The 8,377-nt window shown below is 39.3% G+C and overlaps 1 non-coding gene across 1 annotated transcript; it reads right to left on the bottom strand.

The window, feature by feature from the left end:
• Nucleotides 1-1,815: 1,815 nt before the first annotated feature.
• On the bottom strand, nt 1,816-1,923 carry LOC112724924 (small nucleolar RNA R71). Its single transcript, XR_003164063.1, has one exon. It is a non-coding gene; the product is annotated as a small nucleolar RNA R71 (small nucleolar RNA).
• Between the last annotated feature and the right edge of the window lie 6,454 nt (nt 1,924-8,377).

The following is an 8,377-nucleotide window of genomic DNA, read 5'->3' as shown; positions in this document are numbered from 1 at the left end:
AATTCTCATGCATTCATAGTGTTCTTCATGATCTTCAAGTTGTTCTTGGTAAGTCTTCTTGTTTGATCTTGATGATTTTTTTTTTTGTGTCTTTTATTGTTTTTCATATGCATTCTTGAATTCTTAGTGTCTAAAGCATTAAAGAATTCTAAGTTTGGTGTCTTGCATGTTTTCTTTGCATTAAAATTTTTTCAAAATTGTGTTCTTGATGTTCATCATGATCTTCATAGTGTTCTTGGTGTTCATCTTGATATTCATAGCATTCTTGCATGCATCACATGTTTTGATCTAAAAATTTCATGCATTGCATCTTTTTAGTATTTTTCTCTCTCATCATAAAACTTTCAAAAATCAAAAAAAATATTTTTCCATTTTTCTCTCATCAAATTCGAAAATTTGGATTGACTTTTTCAAAAATTTTAAAAATCAAGTTGTTTCTTATGAGTCAAATCAAATTTTCAATTTGAAAATCTCATCTTTTTCAAAATCTTTTTCAAAAATCAAATCTTTTTCAAAATTCTTAGTTATTTTCGAAAATTACAAAAATATTTTCCAAAAATCTTTTTCTTATTTTTTTCATGATTTTCGAAAATAACATCAACAATTAATGTTTTGATTCAAAAATTTCAAGTTTGTTACTTGCTTGTTAAGAAAGATTCAAACTTTAAGTTCTAGAATCATATCTTGTGATTTCTTATGAATCAAGTCATTAATTGAGATTTTAAAAAATCAAATCTTTTTCAAAACTAATTTCTAAAATATCTTCTCATCTTATCTTTTTCAAAAATCTAATTTCAAAATATCTTTTCTAACCTCCTAACTTTTTATCTTTTCAAAATTTGTTTCAACTAACTAACTAACTTTTTGTTTGTTTCTTAACTTTTTCAAAACTACCTAACTAACTCTCTCTCTCTAATTTTCGAAAATATCTTCCCTCTTTTTCAAAAATTTATTTTTAATTAACTAATTATTCTTATTTTTATTTTTTATTTTAAAAATTTTCGAAAAATACTAACATTTTTCAAAAACCATTTTCGAAAATCACTAACTCTTTTTCAAAAATATTTTTCGAAAATTCTCCCTCTCCCATCTTATTCTATTTATTTATTCATTTACTAACATCTCATCTCACATCTCAACCCTCCTCACAGTTGTGTTTCTTCCATTACATTACATTCTTTGTCTCCTCCTCTGTTCTTCCACTCACAAAGGGATCCCTATACTGTGGTATAAAGGATCTCTATTATTATTATTATTTTTCTGTGCCTTCTTCTTTGTCATATGAGCAGGAGCAAGGATAAGAACATTCTTGTGGAAGCAGATCCAGAACCTGAAAGGACTCTGAAAAGGAAACTAAGAGAAGCTAAAATACAACAATCCAGAGATAACCTTTCAGAAATTTTTGAACAGGAAGAGGAGATGGCAGCCGAAAATAATAATAATGTAAGGAAGATGCTTGGTGACTTTACTGCACCAAATTCCAATTTACATGGAAGAAGCATCTCCATTCCTGCCATTGGAGCAAACAACTTTGAGCTGAAACCTCAGTTAGTTTCTCTGATGCAGCAGAACTGCAAGTTTCATGGACTTCCATCTGAAGATCCTTTTCAGTTCTTAACTGAATTCTTGCAGACATGTGATACTGTTAAGACTAATGGAGTAGATCCTGAAGTCTACAGGCTCATGCTTTTCCCTTTTGCTGTAAGAGACAGAGCTAGAATGTGGTTGGATTCTCAACCCAAAGACAGCCTGAACTCTTGGGATAAGCTGGTCACGGCTTTCTTAGCCAAGTACTTTCCTCCTCAAAAGCTGAGCAAGCTTAGAGCTGATGTTCAAACCTTCAGACAGAAAGAAGGTGAATCCTTCTATGAAGTTTGGGAAAGATACAAACAGTTGACCAAAAAGTGTCCTTCTGACATGCTTTTAGAATGGACCATCCTGGATATATTCTATGATGGTTTATCTGAGCTATCAAAAATGTCACTGGACACTTCTGCAGGTGGATCCATTCACCTAAAGAAAACGCCTGCAGAAGCTCAAGAACTCATTGACATGGTTGCTAATAACCAGTTCATGTACACTTCTGAAAGGAATCCTGTGAATAATGGGACGCCTATGAAGAAGGGAGTTCTTGAAGTTGATACTTTGAATGCCATATTAGCTCAGAACAAAATATTGACTCAGCAAGTCAATATGATTTCCCAGAGTCTGAATGGAATGCAAGCTGCATCCAACAGTACTCAAGAGGCTTCTTATGAAGAAGAAGCTTATGATCCTGAGAACCCTGCAATAGCAGAGGTGAATTACTTAGGTGAACCTTATGGAAACACCTATAACTCATCATGGAGAAATCATCCAAATTTCTCATGGAAGGATCAAAAGCCTCAACAAGGCTTTAATAATGGTGGAAGAAATAGGTTTAACAATAATAAACCTTTTCCATCATCCACTCAGCAACAGACAGAGAACTCTGAACAAAATGCTTCTAATTTAGCAAATCTAGTCTCTGATCTATCCAAGGCCACTGTGAGCTTCATGAATGAAACAAGGTCTTCCATTAAAAATTTGGAAGCACAAGTGGGCCAGCTGAGTAAAAGGATCACTGAAATCCCTCCCAGTACTCTCCCAAGCAATACAGAAGAGAACCCAAAAGGAGAGTGCAAGGCCATTGACATAAGCACCATGGCCGAACCTACAAGGGGAGTGGAGAACGCAAATCCCAAGGAGGAAAACCTCCTAGGACGTCCAGTGATCAATAAGGAGCTTCCCTCTGAGGAACAAAAGGACTCTGAGGCTCATCTAGAGACCATAGAGATTCCATTGAACCTCCTTATGCCCTTCATGAGCTCTGATGAGTATTCCTCTTCTGAAGAGAATGAGGATGTTACTGAAGAGCAAACTGCCAAGTTTCTTGGTGCAATCATGAAGCTAAATGCCAAACTATTTGGCATTGATACTTGGGAAGTTGAACCTCCCTTGTTCATCAATGAACTAAGTGATCTGGATCAACTGACATTGCCTCAGAAGAGACAGGATCCTGGAAAGTTCATAATACCTTGTACCATAGGCACCATGATCTTTAAGGCTCTGTGTGACCTTGATTCAGGAATAAACCTCATGCCCCTCTCTGTAATAGAGAAACTGGGAATCTATGGGGTGCAAGCTGCTAAAATCTCATTAGAGATGGCAGACAGTTCAAGAAAACAGGCTTATGGACAAGTAGAGGACGTGTTAGTAAAGGTTGAAGGCCTTTACATCCCTGCTGATTTCATAGTCCTGGATACTGGAAAGGAAGAGGACGAATCCATCATCCTAGGAAGACCTTTCCTGGCCACAGCAAGAGCTGTGATTTATGTTGACAGAGGTGAAATAGTCCTTCAATGGAATGAGAACTCCCTTGTGTTTAAAACTCAAGGATCTCCCTCTGCAACCATGGAGAGAAAGCAGAAAAAGCTTCTCTCAAAGCAGAGTCAACCAGAGCCCCCACAGTCAAACTCTAAGTTTGGTGTTGGGAGGCCACAACCAAACTCTAAGTTTGGTGTTGAACTCCCATATCCAAACTCTAAGTTTGGTGTTGGAGAGTTTCAACAATGCTCTGAACATCTGTGAGGCTCCATGAGAGCCCACTGTCAAGTTATTGACATTAAAGAAGCGCTTGTTGGGAGGCAACCCAATTTTTATTTATCTAACTATATTTTTCTTAGTTATATGTCTTTGTAGGTTCATGATCATGTGGAGTCACAAAATAAATATAAAAATTGAAAACGAAATCAAAAACAACAGAAGAAAAATCACACCCTGGAGGAGCATCTGTCTGGCGTTCAGCGCCAGAACAGAGCATGGTTCTGGCGTTGAACGCCCAAAATGGGCAGCTTCTGGGTGCTGAACGCCAGAACAGTCATGGTTCTGGCGTTCAACGCCAGAAATGGCACACAAATGGGCGTTGAACACCCAAAATGGCCACCAACCTGGCGCTGAACGCCCAGAGTTGTGTGCAAAGGCATTTTTACATGCCTAATGGGTGCAGGGATGTAAATCCTTGAACACAGGATCCACTCAGGATCTGTGGACCCCACAAGATCCCCACCTACCTCCACTCACTTCTTCTCACCACTCTCTTTCACACAACCCCATAAACACTCTTCCCCAAAAACCCTTCACCAATCACCTCAATCTCTCTTCCCCATCACCTCTTCACCACTCACATCCATCCACTCTTCCCCATAAACCTACCTCATAAACTCCACCTACCTTCAAAATTCAAAACCAATTTCCCACCCAAACCCACCCATATAGCCGAAACCTTTTCCCCCCTCCCTTCCCTATATAAAGCCCTCCATTCTTCATCAAATTCACACAACACACCCCTCTACACTCTTCTTGGCCGAAACACTCCCCACTCTCCCTCTCCTCCATTTCTTCTTCTTCTTCATCTATCCTTTCTTTTATTGCTCGAGGGCGAGCAATATTCTAAGTTTGGTGTGGTAAAAGCATAAGCTTTTTGTTTTTCCATTACCATTGATGGCACCTAAGACCGGAGAATCCTCTAGAAAGGGGAAAGGGAAGACAAAAGCTTCCACATCCGAGTCATGGGAGATGGAAAGGTTCATCTCCAAAGCCCATCAAGACCACTTCTATGATGTTGTGGCCAAGAAGAAGGTGATCCCTGAGGTCCCTTTCAAACTCAAAAGAAATGAGTATCCGGAGATTCGACATGAAATTCAAAGAAGATGTTGGGAAGTTCTAACAAATCCCATCCAACAAGTCGGCATCCTAATGGTTCAAGAGTTCTATGCTAATGCATGGATCACCAAGAACCATGATCAAAGTAGGAACCCGGATCCAAAGAACTATGTTACAATGGTTCGGGGGAAATACTTAGATTTTAGTCCGGAGAATGTGAGGTTGGCGTTCAACTTGCCAAACATGGAAGAGAACGCACGCCCCTACACAAGGAGAGTCAACTTTGATCAAAGGTTGGACCAAGTCCTTATGGACATATGTGTAGAAGGAGCTCAATGGAAGATTGACTCCAAAGGCAAGCCGGTTCAACTAAGAAGATTGGACCTCAAGCCTATAGCTAGAGGATGGTTGGAGTTCATTCAATGCTCAATCATTCCCACTAGCAACCGGTCTGAAGTTACTATAGACCGGGCCATCATGATCCATAGCATCATGATTGGAGAAGAGGTGGAAGTTCATGAGATTATACCTCAAGAACTCTACAAGGTGGCTGACAAGTCCTCCACTATGGCAAGGTTAACCTTCCCTCACCTCATTTGCCATCTATGTTACTCAGCTGGAGCTTTCATAGAAGGAGACATTCCTATTAAGGAAGAGAAGCCCATCACTGAGAAGAAGATGGAGCAAGCAAGAGAGCCCATTCATGGAGCTCAAGAGGCGTATGAAGCTCATCACCATGAGATCCCGGAGATGCCTCAAATGCACTTTCCTCCACAAAACTATTGGGAGCAAATCAACACCTCCTTAGGAGAATTGAGTTCCAATATGGGACAACTAAGGGTGGAACATCAAGAGCACTCCATCATGCTTCATGAAATAAGAGAAGATCAAAAATCAATGAGGGAGGAGCAACAAAGACAAGGAAGAGACATAGAAGAGCTCAAGGACATCATTGGTTCCTCAAGAAGGAAACGCCACCATCACTAAGGTGGATTCATTCCTTGTTCTTGCTTTCTCTGTTTTTCGTTTTCTATGTTATGTGCTTGTCTATGTTTGTGTCTTCATTACATGATCATTAGTAGTTAGTAACTATGTCTTAAAGTTATGAATGTCCTATGAATCCATCACCTCTCTTAAATGAAAAATGTTTTAATTCAAAAGAACAAGAAGTACATGAGTTTCGAATTTATCCTTGAACTTAGCTTAATTATATAGATGTGGTGACAATGCTTCTTGTTTTCTGAATGTATGCTTGAACAGTGCATATGTCTTTTGAAGTTGTTGTTTAAGAATGTTAAATATGTTGGCTCTTGAAGGAATGATGACTAGGAGACATGTTATTTGATAATCTGAAAAATCATAAAAATGATTCTTGAAGCAAGAAAAAGCAGCAAAGAACAAAGCTTGCAGAAAAAAAAAAGGGGCGAAAAAAATAGAAAAAAAAAGAAAGAGAAAAAGCAAGCAGAAAAAGCCAATAACCCTTAAAACCAAAAGGCAAGGGCAAATAAAAAGGATCCCAAGGCTTTGAGCATCAGTGGATAGGAGGGCCTAAAGGAATAAAATCCTGGCCTAAGCGGCTAAACCAAGCTGTCCCTAACCATGTGCTTGTGGCGTATAGGTGTCAAGTGAAAACTTGAGACTGAGCGGTTAAAGTCAAGGTCCAAAGCAAAAAAAGAGTGTGCTTAAGAACCCTGAACACCTCTAATTGGGGACTTTAGCAAAGCTGAGTCACAATCTGAAAATGTTCACCCAATTATGTGTCTGTGGCATTTATGTATCCGGTGGTAATACTGGAAAACAAAGTGCTTAGGGCCACGGCCAAGACTCATAAAGAAGCTGTGTTCAAGAATCATCATACTGAACTAGGAGAGTCAATAACACTATCTGAACTCTGAGTTCCTATAGATGCCAATCATTCTAAACTTCAATGGATAAAGTGAGATGCCAAAACTATTCAAGAGGCAAAAAGCTATAAGTCCCGCTCATATGATTGAAGCTATGTTTCACTGATAGTTTGGAATTTATAGTATATTCTCTTCTTTTTATCCTATTTGATTTTCAGTTGCTTGGGAACAAGCAACAATTTAAGTTTGGTGTTGTGATGAGCGGATAATTTATACGCTTTTTGACATTGTTTTTAGTATGTTTTTAGTAGGATCTAGTTACTTTTAGGGATGTTTTCATTAGTTTTTATGTTAAATTCACATTTCTGGACTTTACTATGAGTTTGTGTATTTTTCTGTGATTTCAGGTATTTTCTGGCTGAAATTGAGGGACTTGAGCAAAAATCAGATTCAGAGGTTGAAGAAGGACTGCTGATGCTGTTGGATTCTGACCTCCCTGCACTCAAAGTGAATTTTCTGGAGCTACAGAACTCGAAATGACGCGATTCCAATTGCGTTGGAAAGTAGACTTCCAGGGCTTTCCATAAATATATAATAGTCTATACTTTGGCCAAGAATAGACGACGTAAACTGGCGTTCAACGCCAGCTTTCTGCCCAAATCTGGCGTCCAGCGCCAGAAAAGGAGCCAAAACCAGAGTTGAACGCCCAAAATGGCACAAAAGCTGGCGTTCAACTCCAAGAAGGACCTCTACATGTGCAACACTCAAGCTCAGCCCAAGCACACACCAAGTGGGCCCCGGAAGTGGATTTATGCATCAATTACTTACTTCTGTAAACCCTAGTAGCTAGTTTATTATAAATAGGACCTTTTACTATTGTATTAGGTATCTTTGGATGCCTGGTTCTTAGATCAGAGGGGCTGGCCACACGGCCATGCCTGGACCTATCACTTATGTATTTTTAACGGTAGAGTTTCTACACTCCATAGATTAAGGTGTGGAGCTCTGCTGTTCCTCAAAGATTAATGCAAAGTACTACTATTTTCTATTCAATTCATCTTGTTTCGCTTCTAAGATATTCATTCGTACTTCAATCTGAATGTGATGAACGTGACAATCATCATCATTCCCTATGAACGCATGCCTGACAACCACTTTCGTTCTACCTTCGACTGAATGAGTATCTCTGAGATCTCTTAATCGGAATCTTCGTGGCGTAAGCTAGAATGATAGCAGCATTCAAGAGAATCCGGAAGGTCTAAACCTTGTCTGTGGTATTCCGAGTAGAATTCAATGATTGAATGACTGTGACGAGCTCCAAACTCGCGATTGCAGGGCGTTAGTGACAGACACAAAAGGATAGTAAATCCTATTCCAGCATGATCGAGAACCGACAGATGAATAGCCGTGCCGTGACAGGGTGCGTTGACCATTTTCACTGAGAGGATAAGATGAAGCCATTGACAAGGGTGATGCCTCCAGACGATTAGCCGTGCCGTGACAGGGCATTGGATCATTTTCCCGAGAGATGACCGAAAGTAGCCATTGACAGTGGTGATGTATCACATAAAGCCAGCCATGGAAAGGAGTAAGACTGATTGGATGAAGACAGCAAGAAAGCAGAGGTTCAGAGGAACGAAAGCATCTCCATTCGCTTATCTGAAATTCTCACCAATGATTTACATAAGTATTTCTACCCCTATTCTATTAATTATTATTCGAAAACACCATTATCAATTTATATCTGCCTAACTGAGATTTGCAAGGTGACCATAGCTTGCTTCATACCAACAATCTCCGTGGGATTCGACCCTTACTCACGTAAGGTATTACTTGGACGACCCAGTGCA

Source organism: Arachis hypogaea, chromosome 11 (genome assembly GCF_003086295.3).
Source record: "Arachis hypogaea cultivar Tifrunner chromosome 11, arahy.Tifrunner.gnm2.J5K5, whole genome shotgun sequence".
NCBI classification, from domain to species: domain Eukaryota; kingdom Viridiplantae; phylum Streptophyta; class Magnoliopsida; order Fabales; family Fabaceae; genus Arachis; species Arachis hypogaea.
This window is presented reverse-complemented; position numbering and strand designations above follow the sequence as displayed.